The sequence below is a fragment of the Pseudophryne corroboree genome, chromosome 6 (assembly GCF_028390025.1).
Source record: "Pseudophryne corroboree isolate aPseCor3 chromosome 6, aPseCor3.hap2, whole genome shotgun sequence".
In the NCBI taxonomy this organism is placed as follows: domain Eukaryota; kingdom Metazoa; phylum Chordata; class Amphibia; order Anura; family Myobatrachidae; genus Pseudophryne; species Pseudophryne corroboree.
Window position 1 is genome coordinate 389,024,596 of NC_086449.1, and position 18,439 is coordinate 389,043,034.

The window sequence follows — 18,439 nt, forward strand, 5'->3', positions numbered from 1 at the left end:
TTATTAAGTATAGTGGTACGTTTAAAACACAAATGTATGATCTGTCTGGTTTTATTCGATGCCATAGGCTCATAGGGTGAGAGACTAGGTCAGGAGAAGACGCTTTGTGACCAGTAACATTGCTAGTATTTCCTTGCACACCATTAGCTTCTGTAATATACCGTGATATGCATGATAGCAGATCACAGTGTACTCCCTATCAGTGTCCATCTTCCAAATATAAATGCCTATCTAGTTTTCTCATACTTCCTAGAGGATGCTGGGGATGCTTCAAGAACCATGGGGTATAGTCTGGATCCGCAGGAGACATGGGCACTTTAAGACTTTAAAAGGGGTGTGAACTGGCTCCTCCATCTATGCCCCTCCTCCAGACTCCAGTTAGATTCTGTTCCCAGTGAGACTGGATGCACACTGAGGAGCTCTCCAGAGTTTCTCAGAAAATGACTTTGTTAGGTTTCTTATTTTCAGGGAGACCTGCTGGCAACAGGTTCCCTGCTTCGTGGGACTGAGGGGAGAGATGCAGACCTACTTCTGTGAGTTTCGAGACTCTGCTTCTTAGGCTACTGGACACCATTAGCTCCAGAGGGTCTGATCGCTAGGTACGCCTAGATGCTCGTTCCCGGAGCCACGTTCGGATGACACACAATTCTCTGCCGCGCACAGCCACTGACGTAGGCTGGACTCGACGAGCGCGTCAGTGAACCGGATGCGGCGGCTTGTGACGCGCCCTGCAAGGATGCTCACATGCCGTCGCCCGGACTCTCCGTCGCGAAATAATGGCGTGCCGCCTCTGTTAGGTATAGGTCTCTCATTAAGGGACTTCCTTTTTTCACCTGTTTATATTCTGGCCGGTCGAATCTGTGCAATATACGGACAAAGACCCTCAGTCAGATTATCAAAGGACCAATAGGAGTCTCTTCTTAACCCATTTCGGGTTTTACATTCCCCCGTTCCCTTACTGCATTATGCGAGTCATGTGATTTGTTTTTTAGAGAAATTAATATTTCTCTGACGTCCTAGTGGATGCTGGGAACTCCGTAAGGACCATGGGGAATAGCGGCTCCGCAGGAGACTGGGCACAACTAAAGAAAGCTTTAGGTCACCTGGTGTGCACTGACCCCTCCCACTATGACCCTCCTCCAAGCCTCAGTTAGATTTTGTGCCCGGCCGAGGTTGGATGCACACTAGGGGCTCTCCTGAGCTTCTAGAAAGAAAGTATAGAATTAGGTTTTTTATTTTCAGTGAGACCTGCTGGCAACAGGCTCACTGCAGCGAGGGACTAAGGGGAGAAGAAGCGAACCTGCCTGCTTGCAGCCAGCTTGGGCTTCTTAGGCTACTGGACACCATTAGCTCCAGAGGGATCGACCGCAGGCCCAGCCTTCGTGTTCGGTCCCGGAGCCGCGCCGCCGTCCCCCTTACAGAGCCAGAAGCAACAAGAGGTCCGGAAAATCGGCGGCAGAAGACATCAGTCTTCACCAAGGTAGCGCACAGCACTGCAGCTGTGCGCCATTGCTCCTCATACACACCTCACACTCCGGTCACTGAGGGGGGGGCGCCCTGAGCAGCAATAAAAACACCTTGGCTGGCAAAAATACCACAACATATAGCCCCAGAGGCTATATATGTGGTAAATACCCCTGCCAGAATCCAGAAAAAAGCGGGAGAAAAGTCTGCGAAAAAGGGGCGGAGCTATCTCCCTCAGACACACTGGCGCCATTTTCTCTTCACAGTGCAGCTGGAAGAAAGCTCCCCAGGCTCTCCCCTGTAGTTTTCAGGCTCAAAGGGTTAAAAAGAGAGGGGGGGCACTAAATTTAGGCGCAATATTATATATACAAGCAGCTATTGGGGAAATTTCACTCAGTTATAGTGTTAATCTCCACGTTATATAGCGCTCTGGTGTGTGCTGGCATACTCTCTCTGTCTCCCCAAAGGGCTTTGTGGGGTCCTGTCCTCAGTCAGAGCATTCCCTGTGTGTGTGCGGTGTGTCGGTACGGCTGTGTCGACATGTTTAATGAGGAGGCTTATATGGTGACGGAGCAGATGCCGATAAATGGGATGTCGCCCCCTGTGGGGCCGACACCAGAGTGGATGGTTAGGTGAAAGGTATTAACAGACAGTGTCAACTCCTTACATAAAAGGGTGGATGACGTAACAGCTGTGGGACAGCCGGCTTCTCAGTCTGCGCCTGCCTAGGCGTCTCAAAGGCCATCAGGGGCTCAAAAACGCCCGCTCACTCAGATGGCAGACACAGATGTCGACACGGAGTCTGACTCCAGTGTCGACAAGGTTGAGACATATACACAATCCACTAGGAACATCCGTGACTTGATCCCGGCAATAAAAAAAAAAAAAAAAAAAAAAAAAAAGTTACACATTTCTGACATTAACCCTCTAAAAATGGGTTTTTATGTTGGGGAGAAAAAGCAGGCAGTGTTTTGTTCCCCCATCAGATGAATGAATGAAGTGTGTGAAAAGCGTGGGTTCCCCCCGATAAGAAACTGGTAATTTCTAAAAAGTTACTGATGGCGTACCCTTTCCCGCCAGAGGATAAGTTACGCTGGGAGATATCCCCTAGGGTGGATAAGGCGCTCACACGGTTGTCAAAAAAGGTGGCACTGCCGTTTTAGGAACGGCCACTTTGAAGGTACCTGTTGATAAAAAGCAGGAGGCTATCCTGAAGTCTGTATTTACACACTCAGGTACTAGACTGAGACCTGCAGATCTTGCTGCTGCAGCGTGGTCGGTGACCCTGTCAAACATAAGAACATATTAAAGACGTCGTCTTATATATGAGGGATGCACAGAGGGATATTTTGCCGGCTGACATCCAAAATGAATGTAATGTCCATTCTGTCAGGAGGGTATTAGAGACCTGTCACTGGACAGGTGATGCTGACTTTAAAAGGCGCATAGAGATTCTGCCTTATAAGGGTGAGGAATTATTTGGGGATGGTCTCTGGGACCTCGTATCCACAGCAACAGCTGGGAAGAAATATTTTTACCTCAGGTTTCCTCACAGACTAAGAAAGCACTGTATTATCAGGTACAGTCCTTTCGGCTTCAGAAAAGCAAGCGGGTCAAAGGCGCTTCCTTTCTGTACAGAGACATGGGAAGAGGGAAAAAGCTGCACCAGTCAGCCTGTTCCCAGAATCAAAATTCTTCTCTCGCTTCCTCTGAGTCCACAGCATGACGCGGGGGCTCCACAGGTGTAGCCAGGTACGGTGGGGGGCCGTCTCAAAAATTTCAGCGATCAGTGGGCTTGCTCACAGGTGGATCCCTGTTTCATTCAAGTAGTATTTCAGAGGTACAAGCTGGAATTCGAGATGTCTCCCCCCCGCCGTTTCCTCAAATATGCCTTGCCGACAACTCCCTCAGGCAGGGAGGCTGCGCTAGAGGCAATTACTAAGCTGTATTCCCAGCAGGTAATACTCAAGAAGGACTCAACAAGGAGGGGCTTACTATTCCACACGGTTTGGGGTACCGAAACCGCATGGTTCGGTGTGACCCATTTTATATTTAAAATCCTTGAACACATACATAAAAAAATTCAAGTTCAAGATGGAATCGCTCAGGGCGGTTATTGCAAGCCTGGACGATGGGGATTACATGGGATCCCGGGACATCAAGGATGCTTACCTGCATGTCCCCATTTACCATCCTCGCCAGGAGTACCTCAGATTTGTGGTACAGGATTACCATTACCAAGTCCAGACACTGCCGTTTGGACTGTACATGGCACCGACGGTGTTTACCAAGGTAATGGCCGAAATGATGATACTCCTTCGAAAAAAGGGAGTTTTAATTATCCCGTACTTGGACAATCTCCTTATAAGGGCAAGGAGCAGTTGCTAGTCGGGGTAGCACTATTTTGGAAAGTGCTACAACAGCACGGTTGGATTCTAAACAGTCCAAAGTCACAGCTGGTTCCTACGACACATCTACTGTTCCTGGGGATGGTTCTGGACACAGAACAGAAATAAGTGTTTCTCCCGGAGGAGAAAGCCAAGGAGTTGTCATCTCTAGTCAGAGACCTCCTGAAGCCAAAACAGGTATCGGTGCATCATTGCACGCGAGTCCTCTGAAAAATGGTAGCTTCCTACGAAGCAATCCCATTCGGTAGGTTCCATGCAAGAACTTTTCAGTGGGACCTGTTGGATAAGTGGTCCGGATCACATCTTCAGATGCATCGGCTGATAACCCTGTCTTCAAGGACCAGGGTATCTCTACTGTGGTGGCTGCAGAGTGCCCATCTTCAAGAGGGCCGCAGGTTCGGCATACAGGACTAGGTCCTAGTGACCATGAATGCCAGCCTTTGAGGCTGGGGGGCAGTCACACAGGGAAGAAACTTCCAGGGACTTTGGTCAAGTCAGGTGACTTCCCTACATAAATATTCTGGAACTGAGGGCCATTTACAATGCCCTGAGTCAGGCAAGGCCTCTGCTTCGAAACCAGCTGGTACTGATCCAATCAGACAACATCACGGCAGTCGCCCATGTAAACCAACGGGGCGGCACAAAAAGCAGGATGGCGATGGCAGAAGCCACAAGGATTCTCCGATGGGCGGAAAATCATGTGTTAACACTGTCAGCAGTGTACATTCCCGGAGTGGACGACTGGGAAGAAGATCTTCTCAGCAGACACGACCTCCACCCGGGAGAGTGGGGATTTCATCCAGAAGTCTTCCAAAGGATTGTACACCATTGGGAAAGGCCACAGGTGGACATGATGGCGTCCCGCCTCAACAAAAAGCTATAAAAGATATTGCGCCAGGTCGAGGGACCATCAGGCGATAGCTGTGGACGCTCTGGTAACACCGTGGGTGTACCAGTTGGTTTATGTGTTCCCCCCTCTGCCTCTCATACAAAAGGTACTGAGAATAATAGGAAGGCGAGGAGTAAGAACGATACTCGTGGTTCCGGATTGGCCAAGAAGAGCTTGGTACCCAGAACTTCAAGAAATTATATCAGAGGACCCATGGCCTCTGCCGCTCAGACAGGACCTGCGGCAGCAGGGGCCCTGTCTGTTCCAAGACTTACCGCGGCTACGTTTTGACGGCATGGCGGTTGAACGCCGGATCCTAAAGGAAAAGGGCATTCCGGAGGAAGTCATTCCTACGCTGATTCAAGCCAGGAAAGATGTAACTGCAAAACATTATCACCGCATATGGCGAAAATATGTTGCTTGGTGTGAGGCCAAAAAAGGCCCCAACAGAGGAATTTCAACTAGGTCGATTTCTGCATTTCCTACAAGCAGGAGTGTCTATGGGCCTAAAATTAGGCTCCATTAAGGTACAGATCTCGGCTCTGTCGATTTTCTTCCAGAAAGAACTAGCTTCAGTACCTGAAGTTCAGACATTGTAAAAGGAGTGCTGCATATTCAGCCCCCAGTTGTGCCTCCAGTGGCACCTTGGGTTCTCAACGTGGTGTTGAGTTTCTTAAAATCACATTGGTGTGAGCCACTAAAAACCGTGGATCTAAAATATCTCACGCGGAAAGTGGTCATGTTATTGGCCTTGGCTTCGGCCAGGCGTGTATCAGAATTGGCGGCTTTGTCATATAAAAGTCTTTATCTGATTTTCCATATGGATAGGGCAGAATTGAGGACTCGTCCCCAGTTTCTCCCTAAGGTGGTATCAGCTTTTCACCTGAACCAACCTATTGTAGTGCCTGCGGCTACTAGGGACTTGGAGGATTCCAGGTTACTGGACGTAGTCAGGGCCTTGAAAAATTATGTTTCCAGGACGGCTAGAGTCGGGAGAATTGACTCGCTGTTTATCCTGTATGCACCCAGCAAACTGGGTGCTCCTGCTTCTAAGCAGACTATTGCTCGCTGGATTTGTAGCACAATTCAGCTGGCGCATTCTGCGGCTGGACTACTGCAGCCAAAATCTGTAAAAGCCCATTCCACAAGGAAGGTGGGCTCATCTTGGGCAGCTGCCTGAGGGGTCTCGGCTTTCCAACTTTGCCGAGCTGCAACTTGGTCAGGGGCAAACACGTTTGCTACATTCTACAAAATTGATACCCTGGCTGAGGAGGACCTGGAGTTCTCTCATTCGGTGCTGCAGAGTCATCCGCACTCTCCCGCCCGTTTGGGAGCTTTGGTATAATCCCCATGGTCCTTACGGAGTTCCCAGCATCCACTAGGACGTCCGAGAAAATAAGATTTTACTCACTGGTAAATCTATTTCTCGTAGTCCGTAGTGGATGCTGGGCGCCCATCCCAAGTGCGGATTGTCTGCAATACTTGTATATAGTTATTGTTGAGCCATCTGTTGAGAGGCTCAGTTATATTCATACTGTTAACTGGGTATAGTATCACGAGTTATACGGTGTGATTGGTGTGGCTGGTATGAGTCTTACCCGGGATTCAAAATCCTTCCTTATTATGTCAGCTCGTCCGGGCACAGTGTCCTAACTGAGGCTTGGAGGAGGGTCATAGTGGGAGGGGCCAGTGCACACCAGGTGACCTAAAGCTTTCTTTAGTTGTGCCCAGTCTCCTGCGGAGCCGCTATTCCCCATGGTCCTTACGGAGTTCCCAGCATCCACTACGGACTACGAGAAATAGATTTACCGGTGAGTAAAATCTTATTTTTTTTAAGTTATGAATAACAAGGTATAATATACATATGATTAATTATGTGTTGATTTTGCAACATTTTACATTTTCTATCGGTCATTATTTGGTCATTAATGAGAGGATTTGGTCACTGTCAATCACATATGTAAATGAGTAACCATATTGGTAAGGGTATAAAACCCTGGTTAGCAGCACTATCAATACCTTGAAAAAGTTGCGTGAACGCAACGAAACGCGTTGTTGATTGTTGCTGTGCGTGCCCACTGTCTACCATCCAGTTTCCTGAGGGACTTCAACCTGAACCAGGTCCCCACCATTGCCTCCATTTGCGGACCCCGTTAGAAGGACATCCTTCCATCGTGGAACTTTTACACAGTCATACAAGGGACAAGCTCCTGCGGATGCCAACCGCTTAAACACCTTGGACAACTGCTGGTGGTAAATATTTACACGATGGATTACTAACGGGACACCCAGAGTTTACTAATAGGGGACTGTCTTTTGGAACAGGTTTGAACTTCACTCACTAATCTCTCACTGAGATTGAGAGGGGCACAGCTGTTTTTGAGATCCAACACCCATTTGTGTTCTCCAATTTTTTTTTTACATTGTGTATTTTTAAACATTTTTACTCTCTTTTAATATTCAAATAAATGTGTGATTTTTCATGTGACCTTCTGCTCTCATATATGACCAATCAGCGCTTCAATTTTCCTTTGTCTATTGCTTGGATCCGCAGGAGACATGGGCACTTTAAGACTTTAAAAGGGGTGTGAACTGGCTCCTTCCTCTATGCCCCTCCTCCAGACTCCAGTTAGATTCTGTGCCCAGTGAGACTGGATGCACACTGAGGAGCTCTCCAGAGTTTCTCAGAAAATGACTTTGTTAGGTTTCTTATTTTCAGGGAGACCTGCTGGCAACAGGTTCCCTGCTTCGTGGGACTGAGGGGAGAGATGCAGACCTACTTCTGTGAGTTTCAAGACTCTGCTTCTTAGGCTACTGGACACCATTAGCTCCAGAGGGTCTGATCGCTAGGTACGCCTAGATGCTCGTTCCCGGAGCCGCGCCATCACCCTCCTTGCAGAGCCAGAAGTCAGAAGACGGGTGAGTAGAAGAAGATCAGAAGACTTCAGTGACGGCTTTGAGGTACCATGCTCCCACACACAGCGGTACTACAAGGCGCAGGGGGGGGGGGGGGGGGGGGGGGCGCCGCCGCCCTTGGCAGCATTAAACCTCAATAAATAGACTGGTAAAAGAGGCTTACAGTGCCTGGGCACTAATACCAAACCCCCACCAGTATAAAAATTAGAAAAATAGCAGGGCTGAAGCGCGCCATTAAGGGGGCGTGGCTTAGCCCTCACAGCTCTAATCAGCGCCATTTTCTCTTCACAGAGCTGCAGAGACGCTGGTCCTGACCTCATACACTGCTGTACAAGTAACAGGGTCCAAAACGGGGGGCACAGTAATTTGGTGCTGTTTTATTAGTATAAGAGCGCTAACAGGTCTGAGGCATTATTTTAATCGTTTTCAGTACTGGGATAGGCACTGGGTTGTGAGCTGGCAGAACTCCCTCTGTGTTTCTCTAACAGGCTTTGCTGTGGGTCTGTCCCCTATAGCCCCAGTGTGGTTGTGGGTGTCGGTACGCGTGTCGACATGTCTGAGGGTTCTTCCCAGGAGGAGGCTGCAGTGGGGACAGAAAAGACTGTAGGAGTGACTGTGTCGGCACCGCCGACGGCTGATTGGGTAAATGTTTTGAGTGTTTTGAATGCAAATGTGGCTCGATTGAATAAGAGATTAGATAAATCTGAGTCTCAGAACCAGACATGGAGAAAATCCATGGAGGATGCATTATCACAAGTTCAGACCCCCTCGGAGTCACAGAAGCGTTCATTTACCCGGATAGCGGATACAGATACCGACACGGACTCTGATTCCAGTGTCGACTATAGTGATGCCAGATTGAATCCTAAACTGGCTAAGCGCATTCAGTACAGGATTGTGGCGATAAAAGACGTATTACATATCACGGAAGACCCTGCTGTTCCTGTTACTAGGGTCTGTATGTTTAAGGGAAAGAAACCTGAGGTGACGTTTCATCCCTCTCATGAACTGAACGCTCTTTTTGAAAAAAGCTTGGGAAAATCCTGACAATAAGTTACAGGTTCCCAAGAGAATTACGGTGGCATATCCGTTCCACTATGGGGACAGGGAAAAATGGGAGTCATCTCCCACGGTGGACAAAGCTCTATCGCGTCTGTCCAAAAAGGTGGCGCTTCCGTCTCCTGACACGGCAGCCCTAAAGGATCCTGCGGATCGTAAGCAGGAAAATGCACTAAAATCCATTTTTGTCACTTCAGGTACGCTGCTCATGCCTGCCGTTGCATCGGCATGGGTGAGTAGCGCTATTGAAAAGTGGGCAGATAACTTGTCATCTGAGATAGATTCCCTGGACAGGGATAGCGTTCTTTTGACACTGGGTCATATCAGGGACGCTGCAGCCTATCTAAAGGAAGCTGCGAGGGATATTTGCCTTTTGGGATCAAGGGCCAATGCCATGGCTGTCTCGGCTAGGAGGGCATTGTGGATTCATCAATGGAATGCTTATGCTGACTCTAAGAAGGCTATGGAGTCTCTGCCGTTTAAAGGTGGTGTCTTGTTTGGTGACTGCCTCGCTGACCTGGTATCTACGGCTACCGCGGGTAAGTCATCGTTTATACCTTATGTCCCTGCACATCAAAAGAAAACACCCCACTATCAGATGCAGTCCTTTCGGCCCAATAAATACAAAAAAGGACGAGGGTCTTCCTTCCTTCCTACGAAAGGAAGAGGAAGGGGAAAAAGGTCACAGGCTGTGACAAGTTCCCAAGAGCAGAAGTCCTCCCCGGCTTCTACCAAATCCACCGCATGACGCTGGGGCTCCTCTGCGGGAGTCCACACCGGTGGGGGCATGTCTCCAACTCTTCAGTTAGGTCTGGGTTCGCTCGGCCCTGGATCCTTGGGTTTTAGAGATAGTAGCCCAAGGGTACAAATTGGAGTTTCAAGACGTGCCCACTCACCGATTTTTCAAATCGGCCTTGCCAGCTTCTCCTCCAGAAAGGGAGGTAGTATGCGCTGCAATACTAAAGCTGTGTCAAAATCAAGTAATTGTCACGGTACCCCCGTAGCAACAGGGGGAGGGCTTTTATTCGAGCCTGTTCGTGGTCCCGAAGCCGGATGGCTTAGTCAGACCGATTCGGAACCTAAAATCCCTCAATTTCTATCTAAAAAAAATTCAAATTCAAGATGGAATCTCTCCGAGCAGTGATCTCCAGTCTGGAGGAGGGGGATTTTATGGTGTCGGTCGACCTAAAGGATGCCTACTTACACGTCCCCATATATCCTCCACATCAGGCTTATCTGAGGTTTGCTGTTCAGGATTGTCATTACCAATTTCAGACGTTGCCGCTTAGTCTGTCCACTGCTCCGAGGATTTTCTCCAAGGTTATGGCGGAAATGATGGTTCTCCTGCGCAAGCAGGGAATCACAATTATCCCGTACTTGGACGATCTCCTGATAAGGCGAGATCCAAGGAGCAATTACTGAAAAACGTTATGCTCTCCCTGACAATTCTGCGACAACATGGTTGGCTCCTAAACTTGCCAAAATCACAGTTGGTTCCAATGACAGTTGGCTGTCATTCTTGGGTATGATTCTGGATACAGAATTAGAGAGTTTTTCTTCCAGTGGAAAAGGCTCTGGAAATACAGAACATGGTAAAACAGATTCTGAAACCGGCAAAGGTGTCGATTCTTCAATGCACTCGGTTGCTGGGGAGGATGGTGGCGGCCTACGAGGCCATTCAGTTTGGCAGGTTCCATGCCAGAGTATTTCAGTGGGACCTGTTGGACAAGTGGTCCGGGTCTCACCTGTACGTACACCGGAAAATAATCCTATCTTCCAGGACCAGAATCTCTCTCTTGTGGTGGCTGCACAGTTCTCACCTCCTAGAGGGACGCAGGTTTGGGATTCAGGATTGGATCCTGGTGACCACAGATGCAAGTCTCCGAGGCTGGGGAGCAGTCGCACAGGGGGAAAAATTTCCATGGAAAATGGTCAAGCCAGGAAGCTTGTCTACACATAAACATTCTGGAATTAAGGGCCATTTACAACGACCTTCTGCAAGCGGAACATCTTCGCGGTCTGCCCGTCTTGATTCAGTCAGACAACATAACAGCAGTGGCGTACATAAACCGCCAGGGCGGAACAAAGAGCAGAGCGGCGATGGCCACAAAAATTCTTCGCTGGGCGGAGAATCATGCAAGTGCTCTGTCAGCAGTATTCATTCCAGGAGTGGACAACTGGGAAGCAGACTTCCTCAGCAGACACGATCTCCATCCAGGAGAGTGGGGTCTTCATCAAGAGGTCTTTGCAGAAGTGACAACTCGTTGGGGAATTCCTCAAATAGACATGATGGCGTCTCGTCTCAACTAGAAACTTCAGAGATATTGTTCCAGGTCGAGGGACCCTCAAGCAATAGTGGTGGACGCCCTGGTGACACCGTGGGTGTTTCAGTCGGTCTATGTGCTCCCTCCACTTCCACTCATTCCAAAGGTGATAAAGATCATAAGAAGAACAAGGGTTCAGGCGATACTCATTGTTCCAGACTGGCCAAGGAGGGCCTGATATCCGGACCTTCAAGAATTACTCATAGAAGATCCCTGGCCTCTTCCTCTACGAGAGGACCTGTTACAGCAAGAACCGTGCATGTATCAAGACTTACCGCGGCTGCGTTTGACGGCATGGCGGTTGAACGCCAAATCCTAGTCCGAAAGGGTATTCCCAGTGAAGTCATTCCCACACTACTTCAGGCTAGAAAAGCAGTAACGGCGAAGCAATACCACCGTATTTGGAGAAAATATGTGCCTTGGTGTGAATCCAAGAAGGCTCCTACGGAAGAATTTCAGCTGGGGCGTTTGCTCCATTTTTTGCAAGCAGGTGTGGATGCGGGCCTAAAGTTAGGCTCCATTAAAGTACAAATTTCGGCCTTATCAATTTTCTTTCAGAAAGAATTGGCCTCCCTTCCAGAAGTTCAGACCTTCGTGAAAGGCGTGTGCTGCACATCCAACCTCCCTTTGTGCCCCCAGTGGCACCATGGGATCTTAATGTGGTGTTGCAGTTCCTGCAATCTCATTGGTTTGAACCTTTTACGTTAGGTTGAGTTGAAATTCCTTACTTGGAAAGTAGTCATGCTGTTGGCCTTGGCATCCGCAAGGCGGGTGTCTGAATTGGCGGCTTTGTCTCACAAATGCCCCTATTTAATCTTCCATGCTGATAGAGCGGAGTTGAGAACTTGTCAGCAATGTTGGTTTCATCGTTTCACGTAAACCAACCTATTGGGGTGCCAGTGGCTACTGACGGCTTGGCGGAATCTAAGTCTCTCGATGTGGTCAGAGCTTTGAAAATCTTTGTCGCCAGAACGGCTCAGATTAGGAAAACAGAGGCTCTGTTTGTCCTGTGGGCTCCCAACGAGATTGGGGCTCCTGCTTCCAAACAGACTATTGCACGCTGGATCTGTAATACGATTCAGCAGGCTCATTCTACGGCGGGATTGCCGTTACCGAAATCTGTGAAGGCCCATTCTACCAGAAAGGTGGGCTCGTCCTGGGCGGCTGCCCGAGGGGTCTCGGCATTACAGCTTTGCCGAGCTGCTACTTGGTCGGGATCAAACACCTTTGCGAAGTTTTACAAGTTTGATACCCTGGCTGAGGAGGACCTCTTGTTTGGTCAATCGGTGCTGCAGAGTCATCCGCACTCTCCTGCCCGTTCTAGAGCTTTGGTATAAACCCCATGGTTCTTGAAGCATCCTCTAGGACGTATGAGAAAATAGGATTTTAATACCTACCGGTAAATCCTTTTCTCTTAGTCCGTAGAGGATGCTGGGCGCCCGTCCCAGTGCGGGCTGTATCTGCAGTTATTGGTTATGGTTACACACATGTTGTGTTCAGTCAGTCTGTGGCTGATGTTAGTCATGCCATTGCATGCATTGTTGTTGAATGCCATGTTGTACGGCGTGTTTGAGGTGTGAGCTGGTATGTATCTCACCTTAGTTTAAAAATTAAATAAATCCTTTTCCTTGAAATGTCCATCTCCCTGGGCACAGTTCCTGTAACTGGAGTCTGGAGGAGGGGCATAGAGGGAGGAGCCAGTTCACACCCCTTTTAAAGTCTTAAAGTGCCCATGTCTCCTGCGGGTCCCGTCTATACCCCATGGTTCTTGAAGCATCCCCAGCATCCTCTACGGACTAATAGAAAAGGATGTACCGGTAGGTATTAAAATCCTATTTTCTATTGCGTCCTAGAGGATGCTGGGGACTCCAAAAGGACCATGGGATATAGACGGGATCCGCAGGAGCTTGGGCACACTAAAAAGTCTTTGACTGGGTGTGAACTGACTCCTCCCTCTATGCCCCTCCCCCAGACCTCAGACTTTGTGCCCAGGAGTGACTGGACACACTCTAGGGGAGCTCTACTGAGTTTCTCTAGAAAGACTTTTGTTAGGTTTTTTATTTTCAGGGAGACCTGCTGGCTACAGGCACCCTGCATCGTAGGAGTGAGGGGAGAGAAGCAGGCCTACTTCTTCTTAGTTCAAGGGCTCTGCTTCTTAGGCTACTGGACACCATTGGCTCCAGAGGGTTCGATCACTTGGTTCGCCTAGCTGCTTGTTCCCGGAGCCGTGCCGTCACTCCCCTCACAGAAGCCAGAAGAAAGAAGCCGGGTGAGTATTAGAAGAACAGAAGACTTCAGTGACTGCAGAAGACTTCAGTAACGAGGTACAGAGCAGCGGTAGCGCTGCGCTCCATGCTCCCACACACATCACCAACTGCACTCGCAGGGTGCTGGGGGGGAGCACCCTGGGCAGCAGTTACTGAGGTCATCCAGACTTGGCTAAAGGCATATTCGGTGCCCGGGCACTGTATATAATACCCCCGCCAGTATACATTTTCAAATTTGAGTGGGTCTGAAGCGCGCCGGGAAGGGGCGGGGCTTAGCCGCACATCTCACCAGCGCCATTTTCTTCTCTTCACAGCCGCTGCAGAGATGCTGGCCTGGGACCTCCATGCTCCTCGCAAGTAAAAGGGAGCAAAACGGGGGTGGGGGACACAGATAAATTGGTGCTTTTTTGATTATTTCAGCGCTACTGATATACATTATACTTGTGTAGTATATAGGCGCTGGGGTGTGGGCTGGCATACTCCCTCTGTGTTTCTCTCTCCAGGCTTCCCTGTAAGCTGTCGCCTTTATTGGCCAGTGTGAGTGTGGGGGTGTCGGTACTACGTGTCGGCATGTCTGAGGCTGAGTGTTCCTCCCTGGATGAGGTTACTGGGGGCGCAGAAAAGGGGCTGGAGATGGCTCTGTCGGCATAGCCGACTGCTGATTGGGTTACTATGTTAAGTACACTTAATGCTAATGTGGCTTTATTGTCTAAGAGGCTTGATAAATCTGATTCTCAGACTCACATGGAGAAAATCCATGGAAGATGCTTTGATCAGATGCAGACCCCCACAGGGTCACAAAAACGTTAATTTACCCAGATGGTAGATACAGATGCCGACACGGAATCGAATTCCGATGTCGACTTTAATGAGGCTACTTTACACCCAAGGGTTGTTAAGAGTATTCAGTACATGATTGTGGCTATTAAAGATGTTTTACATATCTCTGACGAACCTACTGTTCAGGAAACAAGGGTTTGCCTCTTTAAAGGGAAAAAACCTTAGGTGAAGTTTCCCCCCTCATGAAATTAATGCTCTTTGTGCAAAAGCTTGGGAGTCGCCGGACAAGAGGTGGCAGATTCCCAAGAGAATTTTTATGGCGTATCCTTTCCCCTCTGATGACAGGGAAATATGGGAGTCGTCTCCGAATGTCGACAAGGCTCTATCCCGCTTGTCCAAGAAGGTGGCGCTTCCGTCCCCTGACACGGCTGCTCTCAAGGATCCGGTGGATCGCAAGCTGGAGACGTCTTTAAAGGCCATTTTCGTTAATACTGGTGCATTGCTCAGACCTGCTGTGGCGTCGGTATGGGTGAGTAGTGCTATTGCTAAATGGGCTGATAATTTAGCTTCTGATCTGGATACCCTTGATAAAGATAATATTCTTTTGACTCTTGGTTATATCAAGGATGCTGCAGATTACCTAAAGGATGTGGCGAGAGATGCCATGGCAGTCTCGGACAGGAGGGCGCTGTGGATCCATCAATGGAATGCTGGTGCAGACTCCAAGAAAAATATGGAAGCTTTCCCCTTCAAAGGTAGTGTCTTGTTTGGTGATGGCCTGGCTGACCTGGTGTCTACCGCTACTGCGGGTAAGTCATCTTTTCTTCCTTATGTTCCCGTACAACAGAAAAAGGGGCCCCATCAACAGATGCAGTCCTTTCGGCCTAATAAATACAAACGAGGTAGGTGCTCGTCCTTCCTCGCTTCGAAGGGTAGAGGAAGGGGAAAGAAGTCGCCTGCAGGTTCAGGCACCCAGGAACAAAAGTCCTCCCCCGCCTCTACCAAGTCCACCGCATGAAGCTGGGGCTACCCTGCGGGAGTCCATGCCGGTGGGGGGGGGGCGTCTCCGAATCTTCAGTCAGGTCTGGTTTCAATCGGCCCTGGATCCTTGGGTCTTAGACATAGTGTCCCAAGGGTACAAGCTGTAGTTTCAGGAGATAACCCCCCCCCCCCCCCCCTGCAGCTTTTTCGTATCAGCCTTGCCAGTTTCTCTTCCTGAAAGAGAAGTAGTAAATGCTGCGATACAAAAGTTGTGTCAACAGAGGGTCATTGTTCCCGTACCCCCGTCCCAACGGGGGGGAAGGGTTCTATTCGAGCCTCTTTGTCGTACCGAAGCCGGACGGTTCGGTCAGACCGATTCTGAACCTAAAATCCCTTACTCCATACTTGAAAACTTTCAAGTTCAAGATGGAATCTCTTCGAGCTGTGATCTCCAGCCTAGAAGGGGGGGATTTTATGGCGTCAGTCGACATAAAAGATGCCTACTTACACATCCCGATTTATCCTCCGCATCAGGCCTTCCTGAGATTTGCGGTGCAGGATTGTCATTACCAATTTCAGACGTTGCCGTTTGGGCTTTCCACGGCCCGAGGGTTTTCACTAAGGTTATGGCAGAAATGATGGTACTCCTTCGCAAGCGAGGCGTCACAATTATCCCGTACTTGGACAAATTCCTAATAAAGGCGAGGTCACAGGAACAATTGTTAAAGAATGTGGAACTCTCCCTGACTGTTCTGCAACATCACGGTTGGATTTTAAATTTGCCAAAGTCTCAGTTAATTCCGACGACTCGGCTGCCCTTCCTAGGCATGATCCTAGACACGAAACTTCAGAGAGGACAAAGCTCTAGAAATACAGACCATGGTCAAGGAGCTTTTGAGACCGACAAGAGTGTCGATTCATCAATGCACTCGAGTGCTAGGGAAGATGGTGGCGGCTTGCGAGGCCATTCCGTTTGGCAGGTTACATGCCAGAGTGTTTCAGTGGGACCTGCTGGACAAATGGTCCGGGTCTCACCTACACATGCACCGGAAAATAAGTCTATCTTCCAGGGCCAGGATCTCTCTCCTGTGATGGCTGCAAAGCTCTCACCTTCTAGAGGGACGCCGTTTCGGAATCCAGGACTGGGTCCTGCTGACCACGGATGCAAGTCTCCGAGGCTGTGGCGCAGTTGCGCAGGGAAGAAGTTTCCAGGGAAAATGGTCAAGCCAGGAATCTTCTCTCCACATAAATGTTCTCGATTTAAGAGCCATTTACAACGGCCTCCTGCAAGCGAAGAGTTTTCTTAAGGGTCTTCCTGTCCTGATCCAGTCGGACAACATCACAGCGGTGGCGTACGTAAACCGCCAAGGCGGAACAAGGAGCAGGGTGGCAATGGCGGAAGCCACAAGAATTCTCCGCCGGACGGAACAGCACGTAAGCTCTCTGTCAGCAGTCTACCTCCCAGGCGTGGACAACTGGGAAGCAGACTTTTCAGCAGACACGATCTCCATCCAGGAGAGTGGGCTCTTCATCAAAAAGTATTTGCAGAAGTGACAAGGCGTTGGGGAACTCCTCTGATAGACATGATGGCGTCTCGCCTCAACAAGAAACTTCCAAAGTATTGTTCCAGGTCAAGGGACCCCCAAGCCTGTGTGGTGGACTCCCTGGTAATTCCGTGGGTGTTTCAGTCGGTGTATGTTTTCCCTCCACTTCCTTTCATTCCAAAGGTGCTGAGGATCCATAAGACGAACAAGGATTCAGGCAATACTCGTCGCTCCAGATTGGCCACGGAGGGCCTGGTATCCGGATCTTCAGGAATTATTAGTGGAAGATCCCTGGCCGCTTCCTCTAAGAGAGGACCTGTTACTGCAGGGGCCCTTCCTGTTTCCGGACTTACCGCGGCTGCGTTTGACGGCGTGGAAGTTGAACGCCAGATTTTAGCTCGGAAGGGTATTCCCGGGGAAGTCATTCCCACTCTCCTTAAGGCTAGGAAGGAGGTCACGGCGAAACATTATCACCGTATTTGGAGAAAATGTGTTGTGGTGTGAATCCAAAGCACTCCTGCGGAGGAGTTTCACTTGGGTCGTTTCCTCCATTTTTTGCAGGCAGGCGTGGATGCGGGCCTGAAATTGGGTTCCATCAAAGTGCAGATTTCAGCCTTATCGATTTTCTTTCAAAAGGAATTGGCCGTCCTTCCTGAGGTTCAGACTTTTGTGAAGGGAGTGCTGCATATCCATCCTCCTTTTGTGCCACCTGTGGCGCCGTGCGATCTTGAAGTGGTGTTGCAGTTTCTTATGTCTCATTGGTTTGAGCCTTTGCGTAAGGTTGAGTTAAAGTTTCTCACTTGGAAAGTGGTCATGCTTTTGGCTCTGGCGTCTGCCAGGCGAGTATCTGAGTTGGCGGCCTTGTCTCACAAGAGGCCTTATTTGATCTTCCATGCGGATGGAGCGGAATTGAGGACTCTGCAACAATTTCTGCCGAAGTGGTCTCTTTGTTTCACATTAACCAACATATTGTGGTGCCTGTGGCTACGGATGCTGTGGCGGTCCCAAAATCTCTTGATGTTGTAAGAGCTTTGAAAATTTACGTCGCCAGGACGGCTCTTACTAGGAAGACAGAGGCTCTGTTTGTCCTGTATGCTTCCAACAAGATTGGAAATCCTGCTTCTAAGCAAACTATTGCTCGCTGGATTTGTAATACGATTCAGCAAGCTCATTCTTCGGCTGGGCTACCGTTGCCGAAATCAGTAAAGGCCCATTCTACCAGGAAAGTGGGCTCATCTTGGGCGGCTGCCCAAGGGGTCTCGGCACTTCAACTTTGCCGAGCAGCTACGTGGTCGGGTTCAAACACTTTTGCAAAGTTCTACAAGTTTGATACCCTGGCTGATGAGGACCTCATGTTTGCTCAGTCGGTGCTGCAGAGTCGTCCGCACTCTCCCGCCCGGTCTGGAGCTTTGGTATAGACCCCATGGTCCTTTTGGAGTCCCCAGCATCCTCTAGGACGTAAGAGAAAATAGGATTTTAATACCTACCGGTAAATCTTTTTCTCCTAGTCCGTAGAGGATGCTGGGCGCCCATCCCAGTGCGGACTGTTCCTTGCAGTTAGGTTGATACACAACCACGTGTAACCAAAAATAACCAGTATCTACATAACTGCAAGGAACAGTCCGCACTGGGATGGGCGCCCAGCATCCTCTGCGGACTAGGAGAAAAAGATTTACCGGTAGGTATTAAAATCCTATTATAAACTTTAACCAATGATGAATGCAATCGGACATAAAAAGTTGTTAATAGCTTTCTCTGTACATAAGAAAAACCTTATGCAAACAGGCATTGCCATCGGAAGCAGATT

General features: G+C 49.2%; 1 protein-coding gene across 2 annotated transcripts in view; it reads left to right on the forward strand.

The window, feature by feature from the left end:
- Positions 1 to 18,439, forward strand: part of NET1 (neuroepithelial cell transforming 1) — a 183,215-nt gene that overhangs the window by 51,419 nt on the left and 113,357 nt on the right. The window lies entirely within an intron of this gene.